Genomic DNA, 17,421 nt, shown 5'->3' with positions numbered 1-17,421 from the left:
CTCACCAACAGCATGGCGATATCACTTGGCACAAATGTAAAGCAATCATTTTTATGATTTCTTGGGGCACCTGTGTGGCTCAGTTGGTTAAGCATCTGCCTTTGGTTCAGGTCACGATCCCAGGGTCCTGAGATTGAGTCCTGAATTGGGTTCTCTGTTCAGTGGGAAGCCTGCTTCTCCCTTTCCCCTTCCCCCCAAATTGTGTGCTTTCTCTCTCTCTCAAATAAATACAAAAATAAAATCTTTAAAAAATAAATCAAATCAAATCAAAATGATTTCTTGAGCTAGAACTGTTTTCTCTCATTTAAATTTTGGGAACCTACCATGAGTTGTGAAATAACCCACGGGAATATACTGGGTTCTTAGAGAGTAGTCCATGACTCAGATTCCTCAAAAGAAGTAAGACATCCCCCATGCACAGCCTTCAGAAGTCGTCTGTAATTCATGATTGGGCATAAATTTGAATTATTCCAAGAAAAGAGAAATTGCCTATTTACTAGGTGACATGAGGGTACTGTAGAATCACTTATGCAACTTTGGAAGAAGGGCAGTTGTAGAATAAATGAGGTGTCATGGAAAAGTCAGTTTTGTTAGTCAAAGGAACTTGTGATGGAAGTAGCTGTAATCTGTGTAGATGAGATGACTATGTACCCAGTGGTGATGCACAGGTACCATGATCTCATCTCACAGATGTCATCAATAGCAATAGTTGCCAGTAGACTTAGGGCATGTGGGTATACAATGAATGCTTGGATTATAAGGGCTAGGCATGGTTTATCTGTTTTAGAATTAAAACCCAGAAGGGGATCTAGACATGCATATAGAAACACCCACACATCAGAACTTTCACAAGAGCTTTGGTATCTGCTCCCAGACTTCTTTCCTTCTTCCTACTTCTTCTGATTCTGCCCCTATGTCCTTGACCTCCTGAATTTGTCTGGCTCAGGGATCTTTCCTTCAGTTGACTAGCTTGCTCCATTCACGTACTTAAACACATAACATGCACGTGCTACAGGCTGTTGGTTGGAGCCCAAGGTATTCTTGCTGGTGATGTGAAGTCGGCACATAATTTTCCCACAAGCATAGGAGTGGACATGGAGAAACAAATTTATGAATGAATATATTCTATTAAAAACAAAAAATGACTATAGTGGCGCCTAGGTGGCTCAGTCAGTTAAGTGTTGCCTGTTTTTGGCTCAGGTCATGACCCCAGGATCCTGGGATTAAGCTCCGAGTCAGGCTCCCTACTCCATGGAGAGCCTGATTCTCCCTCTCCCTCTCCTGCTCCCCCTGCTTATGTGAGCACTCTCTCTCTCTGTCAAATAAATAAATAAGATGTTAAAAACAAGAACAAAAACTACAGCAGATCTTATTCTCTTGGAAGACCAGCACTGGTATCATCTGGGAGCTTGTGAGACATGCAGAATATCAGACCCCAAACTGGGACCTACTCAATCTGAGTATGCTTTTTAACAAGATTGCTAGGGAACTAATTTTAGAAATACTTCCTGGGAAACATATTAGATTAAAACTCAAGTTATTATAGCAACACACCATAGCAGTAAAAGCATGGAAACTGAAGCTAGAATGCTTAGGTTCACCATTGAACAATATGAATCATACAACTTTCTTAACCTCTCAGAGACTCAACTTTCTCATCTGTAAAATGGGAATGATACTATTACTACCCCATTGGATTGTAATTGAATTAATAATTGCAGAATGCTTGTAACAGTAACTGGCACTTAGCAATTAAGTGCCATATAAACATTGTTTAAGTATGCTTTTCTAAAGCTCAGTGTCACATAGTCAAGAACTTCTAGAGCTTCTTTAAATAATTAACTTATGGACTAATTACCAAGGCATGCTTGACTCATTTCTCCAGATCTCACCCAGTACTTCCTTACTCTCTTCTGGGATGCCCCTGAGCCTTGCATATATTCAACTCTGGACTTAACTACTCCGCAATGTCATTATTTGTTTTTCAGTCAGTCTTCCATGTTACATGATGGGCCCTTGGGAACAAAGTCTGCATCTTGGTCTTTCTCTTATCCCTTCAGAGTCTGGCACAAGCAGGTGATCAACAAATGCTTTTAAAATGAATGAATAGGTGTTTGATTCACCACTATTTCTATTTCTTAATCTTCCTTAAAGCCTAGACATCTCTATTTCTTATGCATTTTCTCTTTACATTATTTAATACCATCAGTTAATATTCACAGAAAGCCCATTGTATATAGCTGTCTATATATCTTTTTCATTTACTAAATACATTTTTGCATTATTTATATCAGGTTTGAAAGTGGTGCCTGGTAGTTCTGATAATGCAGATTCCTCTCATGGAGTTATTCCAGGGAGAATTTCTGCTCTAAGTAAGCTTGGCCCTTGTATCCTTTTCTAACAGCAGGGTGTGACTTCTAGTTTGTGTTCCTCTGGACACACATTACAACATGTGTGATGCACCCAGCCATTGGGACCTAATTAAGACATACATTCTTATCTTTGAATATTCAGCAAAAACCCAGCAAACCAAATCCAGCAATGTATAAAAATGATTTTGACCACGAGAAAGTAGGATTTATTGCAGGAGTGCAAGGTTGGTTTAAAATCAGAAAAATCAATAAAATTAATAATATATTGTATTGATAGGTGACAAAATCCTACCGTTTCCTGACGGACACTCAGTACACTAGGAATAGAAGGGAACTTCCTCCCACTGATAAAGAGAAGCTGCGAAAAACAGTCAACCAGGATCACACTAAACGGTGAAAGACTGAATACTTTCCCCTTAAGACAGGGGACAAGACAAGGAGGTTCCACCGTATCCAACACTCTACTGGAGGTTCTTCCAGGAGAAGGAAATGGGACAGACTGCTAATAGATTTCTTTTCGAGAGGATAAGAAGGTTTGCTACTTAGATGATGGTGATGTTTGCACAGACGTACTAAAAACCATTGAGCTGTACAGTTTAAACAAGTACGTTTAATGTTACATAAATTATATTTCAATGTAACTGTTAAAAAGCCACTATTTAAAAAAAATGACAAGTGACAAATGTTAGGAGAACCCTTAACCTTTTCCTAAGCACCCAGGGCATACCGCATAGTACACTCAACTCTTTAAACATATTATCTCCATAATCAACTATAAAGGAAATGTTGCCATTATCCCTATTTTACAGCATTTGACAGATGGGGAAACTGAGGCTTAGAAAGTTTAAGTAATCTTTCAAGATTACACAACTAACAAGTGGTGAAGGTGGACTTTGGTTCTAAATACTACCAGGCTATAATGTACAGGGGGAGCAAAGGGGAAGGACCTTCCAAATTCTACTGTTAGTGAACACATGCTTTGATCATTAAATCTTCATGGCATTATAATTCTGTGGACTTATACCGGCCGCTTTCTTTGTATGAAGTTGGGGACTGGAATCGGAACTGGGGCTCATCTGAGTCATGAAATGTTCCAGAAGTGGGCTGAGCTGAAACACAGATTCAGGCATGGGGAGATCACATGCCCTTTCACTCACCCTACAGCAATGATAACATCCTACCCAAATCATCATCAGCACACAGAGGCCTAACAGTAAGACTATTCTCTTCTTTCAACCCCTGGGAAAACAACAGGAAGAGAGAGATCTGCAGCATCACGTTCTAGCTCTTACGAAGCAACCTACCCATAAAAAGGGAAAGTTGGTGAAGAAGAGATGAGGCCGCAGCAGGTGAAAAGGGGCTGTGGGAGGAGATTTTCCCTCCTATTGCTGAAAAATGGGACTCAGTGAGCACTGAAGCACACGGAACTTCTCTTCTGTGGGTATCTTTTACCCTCACCGATTCTCTCTGGTTTCCACCTTTTTCCTTTTCGTTTGAAAGAGATAGAGAAAGTACACGAGTGGGTGAGCTGGTGGGGGGAGGGGTGCGGTGCACAGAGGGAGAGAAAGAATCTCAAGATCTCAAGCAGGCTCCAGGTCCAGAATGGGCCTGATGCTGGCTTCATCTCATGACCCAGAGACCATGATGCTGAGGTCCTGACCTGGGCTAAATCAAGAGTCAAATACTTAACTGACTGAGCCACCCAGGGGCCCCCCTGGCCTCCTTTTTGTGTCTTTACTTTCAGGGTCCTTGGATGTTTGTTTACACGTGTTTATAAATGTTGAATTGGAAGGTGAAAATAGGACCAGGTGAGGAGTCTGGGTTTGCTGACTCATCACTACCAGCAAAGTTGCATGCATGGGAACTGACCTCCAAGAGAACTGGGATGTTGCTACTGGCCTCCTTGGAGAGCCCTGAATGGTTCCTTTTGAAAATTCCAGTGAGTGTTTTTTTTTTTTTTTCTTAATTACGAAAGTAAGACATCTTGTTTTGATATATTTCACCTCAATTTCACCTCCCTGTCGATTTGAGAGGCATTTCCCTGTGGTTTTACTCTGGAGGAAAAACCCAAGTAAACATCAGGCACTAGGGAATCACTATCTATGAGACATTTAGAAGGGAAAACAAAATAAGTTCAGAAAAATTTTTAAGTGATTCTTAAAAGAAAAAATTAGGTGCACGTAGTCTTATACATATCTTTTGAAAGAGGTAGGCAGCCACAGTCATGAATGATCAAAAACCTGTGACAAATGCATAAAATCAGCACGAGGTACAGAGGACTTTCTCTATGCCAGCAAGCTAGCTGATCTTCAGAAAAGAAGCTTGGGCTCAGGGTCCCTCAGTTTTCTGGGGTTCCTTGCTTTGGAGAGGCTCCAACAGTCTTCTAGACTTAATTTTATATGTTTTTGAAGACAGTAATTTTAAAGAAAGGTAGACAATTTTGCACTATATATTTTCCTGAGGAAGATCCCCACACTCCCAGACCGTATGAGCTTCAGGCACCCCCGAACCTGCCTCTCAGCCTCAGCTTAAACTTGCTTCTAAAGAGAAACCTTTTTCCTCCATCTCTCCCATCCTAACCGTGGAGTTCTGTCTTGATTACCCAAAGCCTCCCCGATTTCTCAGTGGTTTTGACATGTGTTTTGCACCTTGGTCAAGAGATCTATGAAGTGACGGTGGTATCCTTGGGCTGGGATAATGTGCTCAAATTCTCAACATTAAATTTAAAAGACATAATGTAAAAAAAAAAAAAAGTCTAGCATTTGAGTTATAAAACAAAATGTACAGAAGAGGGGAAACTTGGCTGGAGTATCATCTGTGAAGAAAAGCAGTTAGGTGTTCTGTTTCACCATAGACTCGGTGTCAGTAGGCTATTCGAGAGCTCTGGAGCAGTAACCTGACAGGCATGGGGGTGTGCCCTGTACTCACACCACATTCAGTCTATCCTACTGTGTTCTGGGAAGCCCATGTCAGAAGTGTGAAAGTATCCATTTTCTGAAAGGTAAAATCACAAAAATAAAATGAACAGGTGTCAAGTACTTCATTTAACTCTAATTAAAATCTACTTAAAATGAGATTTTGACCTATGGAGATTTATGTCCTCTGCCAGACAAAAACCATTTGCATTGGCAGGAACAGAAATCATTTGCATTGCTATGGGCAGATGTTTTAATTGTTACCCATTTTCTACAACTTAAGGTCTATCCTGAAGGATTTGTAAAGTAGCTGCATCAATTGTCAATCGAAGGCAATCAGAAAAGCACACCCCTATAGAATCAGATAACCCCAGAGGGTCTGCTAACAATGCTCTGAGCTCTACTGAAAGGATACCAGATATCAGTTTGGCCCATTTCCAAAGATTTGGGACATATTTTTCCTACATAAGAGATATTATCAAGGAGAAGAATATTTAGTGTGGAGTAACGGGGAAAGTAAAAACTTGAAATCATGCATTATATGGACAAATGATGGTGGGGGTTCGGGGTGAGGGAGACTGCTTGGGATATGTTCAGCCCAGGGGAAGACAGTGTATTGTACTGGAGATATTTTCCACCTGGTAATGATAAGATACATTGTTGACAATGATTCAAGTTATACAGTATTACAGAAATGTCATGAAGGAAAGGGTTATCCTTCTTCTCTGTGGTTTAAGAGGTCAGAGCCAGGATAAAGGGAAAACAAACCAAAAAACTCCAGGAAGTTACAGCAAAGCAGATGTTGATTCAATACAGGAAAGTGCTATTTGGATATGAAAGTGCTAATTTGTGGGTTCCTTGCCATTGGAAACATTCAAGCAGAGATTATAGAATTTTTTATAGGAATTTTGTGGAGCCATTGTTACACTTTTTAGAAATTTGGTCTACAGCAGTGTTGTCTCTTAGAAACACAATGCAACTTGTGGAATTTTAAATTTTCTTTCAGTCAGATTCTTTTTTAAAAATACCGATTACATTGATTTTAATAATATACATTGTTTAACATGGTATATCCAAATCATTATTATTTAGGCATATAATCAGTACAGAAACCACGAATGAAACCTTTTGTTCATTTTTTGTGGTATTTCTGAAATCTAGTGAGTATTTTCCTCATGGCAGCCCATCCCAGTTTGGACTAGCCACATTTCAAATATCCAACAGCAACATGTAGCTAGTAATGATCTTATTGGACAGCACAGGTCTGGATCACTGGTTCTCTAACTTTAGCCTGGAGGACTTGTTAAACATTATCGCTAGGCTACATCCCCACCTGCCCAGTCTGGTGTGGAGCCCACAAAATTTGCTCTTCTCACAATTTCTCAGGTAAAGCTGATACTGCTGTTCTGGGACCATGTATTAAAACCTTTGTTTCGACAAACCTAAGATCTTTACACATAAGGTGAGAAATGCTTCTCTTGACAATGGGTATACATTTCAGACGTCCGTCACTTATTTTTTTGTTAAATGATGATCTTTGTGCTGGGTTGGTTCTAAACTGATTGACTTTTTCAGTCTTTGTTGAAAGTTTCCTCTCTTATATTATCTTGAGCTCCTAATGTTTCACTTACATTTGATTTTCAACAGAGGTACTTTCACAAAATTCACTGAGACTATATAAACATTAATATAAGAGTAAGTAAAAAAAGGGATTTTAAGATTTTTGTCTTCTTATAAAGGGTAATTCAGTGATGGGGCATGATTTCCCAATGCATCAGTCCCCAGAGATACAAATCTCTGTTTTTCTTTTGTAACATATCTGCAAGCTACTGAATTTAACTAAATCTTTCTTGAAACTATAAATTTGCTAAGCTGCATCAAATTTTATAATCATAATTTTATATCATGATTTTTGAAGCTTAGTAAATATATAAAGTAGGCCCTCTTGTTATTTTTCTTAAAATTGTATCTTTTGATTTCTAAGAGAAACTTTCTTAAATTTCTTATTCCAGGATTTGGCTATTACATCGATAACTATATCTAATTTACTGATACTACATCATTCCCAACTACAATGTGTTTAGATATCTCCTTGGGAGCTTTAGTTAGGGTCTTATCCAATGATGCCCATCCATTGGCTATATCCTTATGGAATTAAGGAATTCCATTTCAACGTATGCTATCAAAATCCACGTTTCTTGCTCAGGTGTGCTGCTTTGGTCCCTTCAAACGATCAGTTAGCACCAAAGTGGTTTTGAAAAGGCAAAAACGAACAAACAAAAAACAAGAGAGGAGGAATTGCATTTCAGTGTTTTGAGAAAGGAGACATGCCTGGATATTCTTGGTAGCCAAGGAAACAAAAGTTTCTTCTCAGCAGATACAAGAAACACAGACCTCTATTTTCATGTAGCCAAGAAACAAAAGTTTCTTCTTCTTCTTAGGAAGTTTGGTACAGGGGCCATTTCCTCATGGTCTTCACAATGCACAAGGTTTCCATCAAATCCAAATATAGATGGGTCTGGGTGTGCTAGCTAGTCAAGAACGCCAGGTTTCCATCAGGTTTTTGTTATAGAGGAGAAACTTATTCCTGTTGGGGCGATTCCCAAGGAGGACCAAAATCAATGGTATAAGATATAAAATATACACAGTTTTAAAATGTAAATTAAAAACTTATGAAGCTTTTCATAAAAAAGAATTCATTTAGGTGTATTGTGGCTCAGAGATGCCATGTGAAAATAAGACTGACTTTCAGAGTATGTACCATATGAAACCAAGTATTTGCTAAGACCCAGAATTTTCATTTTAAATTGTGGAGTTTCCAAAGCATGCTATAGGTGGTTGAAAAAAAATTAAAATCTTGTCATGTGTGTTGGTCAACAAACATTTAATGTGAGTATCTAGACTCTTAGTAGGTCTTTGAGATTCAAAGACTAATAAAATGTAACCACTGACTTTTGAGAACTTGTACTCAAGTGCTAGAGAAAGACATGTAAGTGATAATTATGGTGCAAATGCTTTGGGGATGACACCTGCTTTTGCAAAGTGTGAGAGTTTGGGAAGTCTTTGCAGGGAGAAAGATGTTGAGTAGAGTTTTGCAGGGAGAGGGGATAAGGAGGGTTGAAGGGTGGGGAACAGAAGAAGGAACAAGAGGTGCTCTCCCTGTGGGTGGAGGGAGCACCCTATGCAGTACACATAATAGGAAACAGGTGGCATTATATCTGGGGATCAGAAATTATTTGGTGTTGCAGGAGTTCTAGAAGTGGCTGATTCAACCCAATGGAGAGAGATCACGTATGGAGTGCATGGGAGTTTTGAGAGTAAGTGGCATTCAAGGTGCAGAGAGTCAAGAAGGGAGGAAGAACAGCTCAGAGTCAACCACAGTAGATGCAGGGAGAAATGACAAGGTCTAATGAGCTAGCACCCAGCTACTCAACTGTATCATCAGTACCTGATGCATTTTGAAGGTCAAATGCATTTTTGAAAAAACAGATTTGAGCTTTTCAACAATTAAGCAGCAGCTATTTATTAATTATCCATGTATTTCTGGAGTTACAATGTTCTCTTACTGGAGTAAGAAAGCAACACCAATCTCTGAAGCTAGCAAATTGTGAGCACATATATTTTTTAAAAGATATTATTTATTTAAAAAAATGATTTATTTATTTATTTATCAGAGAGAGAAAGAAAGAGAGAGAGAGAGAAAGCATGCACACACAAGCAAGGTGAGAGGCAGGCAGAGGGAGAAGCAGGCTCCCTGCTGAGCAGGGAACCCAATGTGGGACTCGATCCTCAGGGCCCTGGGATCATGACCTGAGCGGAAGGCAGACACCTAACCTACTGAGCCACCCAGGTGTCCCTGTACATCCATGTTCTAATTTCACTGCTAGTTGCTTCTGTCATGTTGGCAAAGTTAAATTAACTCTCTGAGCCTCAGTTTCCTCATCTGTATACATCGCAAAGTTGTCATGAAGATTAAAGAAGAAATAAATCTCATAGAATTTGATTCATACTTGGTGCTCAGAATGTGCTCATTGCTGCTCCAGCCCTTTCTCTTCCCCTACTCTGGTGTAAGATATGGTTTTCTAAGGTCTGTTAATAGGTTTAGCATCGAATTTATTTAAATAACTTCTTAGATTTTCGTGGTATCTCTGGAGAAACTGGAGACACTTGTGGGTTGGTTTTGTGAAGGTTTGCTCTAGCCCGGTGATTTTTATCCCAGCTGTATATTGATATTAATTGGTGGAGCTTTTAAAAACGATGATTCTTGGCGCTGACCCTCTCCTGTAGTTTAAAACCATTGTTAATTCATTTAAAAGAATTCTTCCGAAGATACAACTGATCTGGGGCCATTATTTTAGTTTTTCATGCAGACTACAGTCACTGTTTTGGGTATTCTGAATGGGATTGAAAGGAATGTTTTTGCATCATTATTCAATCTGCAGAATTATGTTGATAATTTAGAATAGCATTTAAGTCGTCATATGACTGTTTCCTAGTACTGTTCTCCTAAGTTCATTTTACCACGAGAGATTACTTTTCTGGGTCACAACATGAGCTAGGATTTTTTTTCTTTCCTGACAGAAATAACATACAATTTTTTCACTTGGGATGAGTGTAAGAAGTACTCAAAAGTACTTCTGTAGTTCTAAGAAGAAGACTTCGTTGTAGCATGATAATACTCAGCTCTGCAGCTGTTAGAGATACATGAGTCTACCCGAAAAATCAATGGTGAAAATAATAGAGAGGCTGCTGGAAGTATTTGGATTTTTCATTGTGTTTTGAGTATCTGGGATGACTCCATGGATTACAAAGGAATTCTTACCTCTAGAGCCTTTGCAAAGAGATTCCAAGAAAGTGTTGTCTGAGAAACTTGGAAACCTAGGGGGCACCAGTGGGAAAAAAGAAGAGAAGCTTGCTTGAGTTCTAGGTTGAGAGTTTCCTGATACAGAGAAATGCCAAAAGGCATTACTACAAAAAGCGGAAAGAATGTCAAGCCTTTTGACGTGAGCCAAAATCAAGGGTTGGATTCTTGACCGACTGAGCCACTCAGGTGTCCCCAAATTGCCTTTTATTTTCTAAAAGTGGTGTAATGTTACTATATCATTAAGGACCCAAGAGTGTGATAATTTGGCAGTTGTCTTGTGGGAAAAGCCGTTGTAATTTTTGGCCTCCCAAGCGTATAAAATGTCCTTTGTAAGAAGTTATATGAATAAAATACAACTTTGTGGTAAAAAAAAAAAATGTCAAGCATTATCAAGAGACCTGAGACCTAAGACACTGAGGGTGTAAGCTTGGGGCAGGGGTTAAATGTTATGACCTCTGTAAATTTGTCTTTTGCAGTATTTTTTTTTTTTTTTTTTGAGAGAGAGAGAGAGATAGAGAGAGAGAGTAGGGGCAGGGGAAGAGGGAGAGAGAATTTTAAACAGGCTCCCGGCCTAGCAGGGACCCTGAGATCATGACCTGAGCCAAAATCAAGAGTCAGACGCCTAAATGACTGATCCACCCAGGTGCCCCTCAACTCTGCCTTTAAAATGGAGGGATCTGCAAAGGCTCTTCTGTCTGTCAAAAATTATGAAAGACATTTGAAATGGGCAAAAGAGATTTCTCGATGTCTTTTTTAGTGGAAATCTCGCCATCGAATGAGGAGCCTTCCCAGGAGAGTTAGATTCTCTGGGGCCATAAGTCTTTGTCTTTGCTCTATTTTGTAACTCTGTAGCAAGAGAAGCTGTGCCTTAAAGTCATCAGTTTATAAATTTATTGAGCTGCCGGGAAACCATAGGCTGGAAAACTTCTAGACACTAGCAAGGCAATGATAGATAAATAAGATAGGTTTGCAGTCAGTTCCTAGGCTAGGAAAAGAGTCACATATCCCCACTGATGGGAGTCTTCCTTTACCTGTGTACCTATCTGCTTTTCCGTCCTCAAATCCATTCAAGAATAGGGAGTCAAAGAAGAAACATTATGCAAAATAGTATCCTTAAGTGATGGACTGTTCTTTTATTGAAAACAACTGCAAGTATTTATAGTTCATGGTAAGTTTTGTGTGGTTAGACTTTTGAACTAATTGCTAAGTTTAAATGAAGCTAGATGGTAAGATTTGGTCAGCTTTTAAGGGCCTTGTACTCCATACTAAAGAAAGGAGATATTATATACTGTAAGTGGCAGGGCATCCGAGGGAATTTTTAAGGATGTTACCCTCACCATTGATACGGAAGATGAGCAAATGAGGAGAGAGAGGGGACAGGACTGTCCAGGTGAAAGCTGGCAGAGCTTTGAACCATGATAGTAGCTGTGGGAATGAGACGGAAAGTAGGGATTGATAGACATGCTTGGAAAAGGGATTAACAGGATTGAATTAGAGAGGAATAGTGCATTTGTAAGAAGGAAAGTAATGCAGGTTGATTATCGATGGTAGCTTCCCTATTGGTAGTCAAGAACATAAGAAAAGTAACAGGTTGGGTGAAATGGGAATGATTTTAGCTACAGACTTGATTTGAAAAGCAACTTAAGAATCGTGATCATGAAGCAAATTTACATTTGCATAACTATAATTTTTAATAATCTTCATATTTTTTGTAATTGTGAGTTGATTTTTTTAAAAGATTTTATTTATTCATTTGAAACAGAGAGAGAGAGAGATCACAAGTAAGCAGAGAGGCAGGCAGAAAGAGGGGGAAGCAGGCTCCCTGCTGAGCAGAGAGCCCAATGCAGGGCTCAATCTCAGGACCCTGAGATCATGACCTGAGCTGAAGGCAGAGGCTTTAACCCACTGAGCCACCCAGGCGCCCCTGTGAGTTGGTATTTTATAGTATCATATTTTTGTCTTTCATAGAGGGGAATGCTACTCTTGTCAACTTCATCAATGTATAATATGTGTGTATGCTGGTTCTTTTCACAATGAGGGCACACACAGTTGTCCTTTGATTTGCAGTGGGAGCTTCTGTAGACTGGTCTTTCTTTGCTGATGGCTCTGTGGGAAACCTACAAGCTCCTCATCTCTGGGATCTTCCCCACTGGTCATACCATGATTTGTAAGTACTGTTTCTCAAGGTCATTACTAGAGGCATTCTGAGTGTGGGTATCCCAAGCCTTTAGACAGAATCTACCATCGAGTAGTTAATCAATAAATGCTGCCTCAGGGCACCTGAGTGGCTCAGTGGGTTAAGCCTCTGCCTTCAGCTCAGGTCATGATCTCAGGGTCCTGGGATCGAGTCCCACATCGGGTCTCTGCTCAGCGGGGAGCCTGCTTCCTCCTCTCTCTCTGACTATCTCTCTGCCCACTTGTGATCTCTGTCTGTCAAATAAATAAATAAAATCTTAAAAAAAAATTCTTTAAAATAAATTCTGCCTCAATGAATGAATGGTTGAATGAGAGGACACATTCAAGTCATTAAAGCTTATGGAGAGTGATATACTTGCAGTACTGATGGACCTCCTGAAAGAAAGTCAGTACTTGGTATTTGTGTCTTTGAAGGCTGCTCACATGTGCCTTGGGTTTTGAAAGTGCCTAAGAAGTAGGACAGAAAGTGTGTAAAAATTCAAATCTCAAATGATCTTCTTGTTTTCTTCCCATAACCTCAGCTCCTCTGGTATACTTACTGATTACTTCCCTACTTCTCTTGTATCTGAAATATAAATTATCAACCTCCACCCCCCCACCCCGCCCCATCTATGTGGTCATTTGTTAAAGAGGCTTATTGAAAACCAGTCTAGAATACATATAGTTGTCTAGAACCAAACTACCCTGAAGTCAAATACCTAGAGTCACCTACTGGTTATCAGCAGGTCTTATTTTTATCTTTGGTCCCAAAGGGATATGGTCAATTCCCTAAGACTTGCAATACATTTGAAATCCTTAAGTGATGGACTATTCTTTTATTGTTTTACATGCTTTGGGCAATCTCACGAATGTGCAAGACATAAAGACCACTCCTGGAATATAATAATAACTATTACTACTAATAATATAGATAGTAATCAAACTACTAATGATAATAATCAAATTAACTCAAACATAAAATGATCTAAAAAAATATCCAGGTCATACACACTAAATGTCAGTTTCTTATAATTACCACCATGATAATTACATTATTTGAGAGTTTATTACATGCAAGGTAAAGTCAGTTTTGCTATAAAGGTGACACACATGTTCTTAAAGACCAATGTGCTGTGCAAAATTGGCAGTGACCCTCACAGGGCTCATGGAGAAAATGAGCTGCAGGGCACAGCACTCAAAAACTTCATTAGTGACACATTAAAAAAAAAAAAAACAAAGGAATATAATAAGGTGGTGGTTTTTTACACATTTCAGAGATTAAGAAGTGCTAAAATAAGTGTGGAATTCTTAACTTGGAAAAGACTGATGTTTGCTGCAGCTTGTGAGTTACTGTGAAGGGGTGGGAGGAAGGTTCTTTGAAATCTGACTGACCATTGTCACATCAGATGAGGATGGCTTGGCTGCTGATGCGTGGCAAACTAACGTAGCTGTGGATGCCTGATGGGTGCACATGTGTGCATTTAGTGTATTCTCTGTACAGCTCAGTTTACCGGGTGTAGTTTTCTGTGTTAGTCTTGTATTTTGCACAGACAAAACTGCATAAGCAGCAGGAAAGTCTTGTGCTCAAATTGTTCCTCACAAACCACTTGCATTAGAACAAATTTGCATTTCCAAAGCAAGCATTCTAGGTGAGCTGACTGTTCTAGTTTAAGTACATTATCTATATGAACTTAATCATCCCATCACCCTCTTGGTTTGGTACTATTAGTGTTCCCATTTCTTTGATAAGGAGACTGAGGCAAAGAGAGGTTGAATAATCTGATCAAGATCAAAACTTAGTGACAAAACCATTATACTCTAATCTACTCTACTATACTTTCAACATTAAATGTTAATAATAGTAATATGTTTAATGAGAGAAAGGTTTCCACCAGACTTTTGGAGAGGACAACTTTCAGCAATTCTTACTGTTTGATAATCATTGTGTTTCACCGAACTCTCTTATGTTGAAGTTTTAGTCTATTTTTCTGTTATCTCCTTTGTCAAGGTAGGAATATCAAGTCACAATGTTGTATGTTACGGCCCCTTAAGTAATTAAGGCCCAGTCAAGTGCTTAGTGTTTAGTGCTTGACATGTACTCAGAACCAAACTACACTTTCTCTTCCACCACTGATAATTATGCTAAAAACAATATTCGGTGAAGTCTGATCAATGGGGTTCCAATCTCAATGTAAACATGCTGTGCTCCATTAGCATTAGAAATGTTTATTGCTTTGTGTATTTCATTAGCGCCCCTGGTTCCTCCTCATTACACAAACTCTTTATGAAATAGAAATATTTAATATAAAACATCTTGAATGCTTTTTGTCTTTGATGGGTAGCATTTTAGGTTGCTAAGTAGGCACTTAATTCATATCCCATTGAGAGCTGGTTGCAAACGTGAAAGGATGAATAACTAATGAGATTTTGAATGGGCTTTTTGCTACAATAGTGGCTAAAGCTTGGCTCTGAGTGAGAGGTGGGAGAGGGTTATGGAAAAAGCTTTGGCTGTACAGCTGGTTGGACTTGGTTCAGATTTTAATTCTTCCATTTGTTAGCTGTGGGGTCATGGCTAAACCACTTAATTCTCTGAGTTTTAGTTTCTTCATTTGTTAAAAAATCTTTTGTCATATTATGAATTAATGAGCTAAATCACGTTCTATACTTAATATATAATGGGTGATTAGTAAATCACCAGCTAAGGAGGGAGGATGCCGCAGTCCACCAAGAGACATCTATTCCTGGGTTGTTAGTCTGAATTGGGCAAGCCTGAGGTTGAAGCCAAGCTGTGGACCATGTGCCGGGAGACATAAGAGCTAGAGAAGGGGCTGAACAAACGGGCCACAAGGACAGAGAAGGGAGAGGTCAGAGGAACAAGCCGAGGTGGGCTAAGGCTGCAGACCAGGGCTGGGTTAGGAGTAAATCTCTTCAACATGGAGTTCCAGCCACCGACTCCCTTTTTTATACCTATGTACACTTTTAAAACATAGACTGTAGGACAGGAAGAGTGAACCTTCATGTAACCTATAGGCTTTAGTTAATAACAATGTGTCCATATTATTAGCTCATTGTCTTTGTATCAGATGTACCACAGGAATGCAGGGTGCTAATAACCGGGAAATTGGTGTACAGAAGAGGGTAGATGGCAATTGTTTGTACTTTCTCCTTAATCCTTTTTGGAATTAAAAAATAGTTCACAAAATAAAGTCTATCATACTTAAAAAAAAGTTTCAATTGTTGTAGGTCTCTTTTTCCAAGCTTCTTCTTTTTTTTAATTTTAAGCTCCCTTTACCCTGTGAGCATTCCTGACCCCCAGCTGCCAAGACTGGCCCAGAATTTCTCCCAGTTTGCTCAGAGGTGGAAGGCAAGAGGGCTGGCCTATGCATTTCACCTGGTGTTTGATTCTTTTTTTAAAGATTTTATTTATTTGAAAGAGAGGGATGGATGAGCAGTGGGGAGGGGCAGAGGGAGAAGCAGACTCCCTACTGAGCAGGAAGCCTGATGCGGGCTCCATCCCAGGACCTGGAGATCCTGATGTAAGCAGAAGGCAGATGCCCAACCCACGGAGCCACCCAGGCGTCCCTGCTTGATTCTCACCTTTTCCTGCAACCAACATTCTCCTGGTGGTGTATTACCTGAGTTCACCAACTCTAAAGGCAGTCATTGTGGCAGGTCAGAGCCTAGGTTCCAGAGACACACCTCTGGTCACCCACCACCTCTGTCTGTGGCCACAGATGAGTCTGAGCCTTTTGTTTTCTCACCTGAAAATGAGAAATATTGAGACTCTTAGGAGAATGAAAGGAAACAGCATGGGAAATGCTTTATGTAGAATCTGCTACATAGGTAAGTGCTTGTTTCAGTTATCCATACTGTGCGATAAACCACTCCAGAGCTTCCTGGCTGAAAACAACGATTTATGACTTCTCATAGTTCTGGAGCCAGAAATTCAGGCAGGGTCTCTCCCTGCTACACCTACCCTCAGGTGGGGTCACTCACTTGGCTGCATTCGGCTGGTAGCTAAGCTGGGCTGGAAGGTCCGGACAGGCTTTTCCCCTGCCCTTACGCTTCTATGTTCCTCCCAAATGTCATGACCCGCCTCCCTTGCTCTTCCTCGCAGCACGGCGCATGCTCAGGATAGGAGGGTTTCTTCCATGCTGGGGAGTTTCTGAGAGCAAGAGAGGAACTGCCCAGCCCTCTTGAAGGCTAAGCCCCAAATTGCACAGGGTCACTCCACCACAGTCTGTCAGACAAAGCAAGTCACAAAGCCGGCTCTGACTTAAGGGGAGGGGAAATAGCCTCCTCCCTCGAATGGGAGGGTGGCATGGGTCTACAGGAGGGCAAGAATTGTGGCGGCCATCTTTGGAGACATCCACAGTGCTCAAATAAGTACTCTCCTATGAACTGGTTTGTTATCTTGCATAACCGGCATCCCTTTATCTCCTGCAGCTAAACAGCATATTGTAAGGCAGAGAAAGGTGGCGCAGTTGCTGTGGGAACTAAAGTATGGGTGTGGCCAAGGCATGGGCCACTGTATCGCCTTTCAATGTTGAAAATGGCTCAGTATATTTTTAGTACTGTTCCGTCAATACTGTGTCCTCACATAAGCATATCACCTACTGTGTATTTTACTCTACGTCACGAGATTATTTTGAGGCTTTAAAAAAAAAAATCACTAAGATGAACATAGGCACATTATTTGAATGTGTCATTTTGCATTTTTATTAACTGTAGAAAATCTTCTAGAAAAAGAATAGTTGAGGTCTTGCTGGCTTCTGTAGTTGAGTGTTTGGCGTTTATTTACCCTTTTGACTAGTATGTCCTTTGTACCCTCTTTCCTCTTCCCTTCGGTGGGCAAAAGAGCACTTATTTATCTTTCAAGACCGTTTATATGTCACTTCCTTTTTTTTTTTTTTATATGTGTCACTTCCTTTAAAGCCCCTATTGACACACCTGCCGCCACGTAGACCTGGATCACTCCCTCTTTTGTGGCCCCATTGTACCCTGAAAGCTTCTACCTTGCAATCATAATTTTTATTGCACTAATATATTTATAAAGGCTAATCGGGTCGCCATATGGCTGCTGGCACAGGGAAAC

This window comes from Mustela erminea, chromosome 16 (assembly GCF_009829155.1).
Source record: "Mustela erminea isolate mMusErm1 chromosome 16, mMusErm1.Pri, whole genome shotgun sequence".
Classification (NCBI taxonomy): Eukaryota; Metazoa; Chordata; class Mammalia; order Carnivora; family Mustelidae; genus Mustela; species Mustela erminea.
This window is presented reverse-complemented; position numbering follows the sequence as displayed.